Source organism: Octopus bimaculoides, unplaced genomic scaffold (assembly GCF_001194135.2).
Source record: "Octopus bimaculoides isolate UCB-OBI-ISO-001 unplaced genomic scaffold, ASM119413v2 Scaffold_304894, whole genome shotgun sequence".
NCBI lineage: Eukaryota > Metazoa > Mollusca > Cephalopoda > Octopoda > Octopodidae > Octopus > Octopus bimaculoides.
The window spans coordinates 489-2,317 of NW_026328563.1; the positions used below are offsets into that span (position 1 = coordinate 489).

At 32.8% G+C, this 1,829-nt stretch overlaps 1 long non-coding RNA gene across 1 annotated transcript; it reads right to left on the reverse strand.

Moving 5' to 3' along the window:
• Positions 1-565: 565 nt before the first annotated feature.
• Positions 566-1,829, reverse strand: LOC128251388 (uncharacterized). The gene is made up of 2 exons (XR_008267108.1): positions 1,704-1,829; positions 566-918 (listed from the first exon to the last, which is right to left on the reverse strand). It is a non-coding gene; the product is annotated as an uncharacterized LOC128251388 (long non-coding RNA).

Consider the following 1,829-nt stretch of genomic DNA (forward strand, 5'->3'; position numbering starts at 1 on the left):
AACATGTATCTAATTAAACAGAAGAGTTACTGTACCAATGTCAAAAATCATTTGTGAAAGAGATGCCTTAAATAATAATAAAGGTATCCACACAGGAAAGAAGATATAACTGTGTGTTATAGCAATCGCTTAACACTTTATTTTATATAATCATATCAATATCCACTGTTAGTTCGAAGCTATATAATTTATTTAATATATTTGATACTAAATGCTAGAATGCTTCGGCCATGCATGCACGTGCAAGTGGTTGTGTTAATGCTTATGGAGGTTAGAGGTTAAGAGGAAGAAATACTTAGAATTCTCTAATTGTAATGCAGCTGTTTGTGAAAGGTTCATTATCAGATTAATTACGACAATGACAGGTGAAAGATCTAATAATAGACATTAGATAAATAACTATAAATCTAATCAGCTAATCATCAGTGGAGTAATTAGTAACTGACGAAATCACTCTGTCTCTCTGTCTGTATGTCTGATTGTCTATCTGCCTCTCTCTCTCTCTCTCTCCCCAGGCGTAACTTAGAGTAGAATATAACGATGTTTCAAATAAAAACAAAACAGATTGTAGTAAGAAACCACATTTATTTCTTCATTAATAAAAGTTAAAGATTATATTGAAAATTAAAAGTGAAATTAGCAGTTAGAAAATATTTATAGAATTACAAATCAAATCACATGATGTTAGATTTTGTGTGTTACAGAAAAATGAGGAGGTTTAAATTACATTGTGGTTTATAAAGTGTCTAAGTTTCATAGTGTTGTATTGATAGATAAAAATGAAGTTCACTTGTACACAAGTATGTTTAATGTAATATAAGAAGAAAAGAAGATATTCAAAGAGATTGGTTTTTCTTATTTTTAATTATGTTCTCGTCTCTGCTGTTCCAACGTCTGTTTCATTACCAGAACTTGAACCTGGAAACACAATGAGAACACTTCTATAACATAAACTAAAATAACTCTAGCCCTTATATAATATATAATCCCAGTTGTCATCTACTGTTTCCCCATACAAGGAAGATATGAATTACAGAAGAATCATACACAATTTATACTCAAAAACACAATTTATATTGAAAACACCCGTTACAGAAACTAGGAGTGAGAATTTAATTATCAGGAATATTTTGGCTACTATGTGTGGGGCGCAGTTGAGTGACGGACCAACAAAACTCCCTGTCACACCAAAAATGAACTGAAGGCAGGGATTACAGCAGATTCACCAACTTTACACGGAGACCGTCCAGAAGAGTTGCAGACGATTTCGAAGTCGTCGGGGGGCTGTCGTTGAAGCCAATGGCGATTTCATTGAATAAGTTTACACTTTAGTCTTTCAAAATATTTGCATGTATTCCTGGTGATTATCTGTCAAAATGAGGTGTCAGCATTATTTTCCTTTTTGCTTAATTTAGAAGACGGTTTAAACATCTCAGCCTATATACACACACAGACACACACATATAGATACATACATACACACACGCACACACACACACACACACACATACACACACACATATATATATATATGTATATATATATATACATATATACATACAGATGGTCACGATGTTGACAATGGTTTATGCTGGTGTTTGTGATTAGCCCTATCATGACATATTGGTCTTGGTTATGGTAGTAGTAGTATGTTATGGTAGTAGTAGTTATGGTAGTAATAAGAAAGATCAAATTGCACTTACTTTTATTGGTTTTCACAACTTATATTGTCGTCCCCTTTCTTTTGGTTACATAAACACGAGCAAATGACATCTCTGGCATCTTTCTTGCATATACAATAGAATATGAAGATAAACATTCCGAGAAGG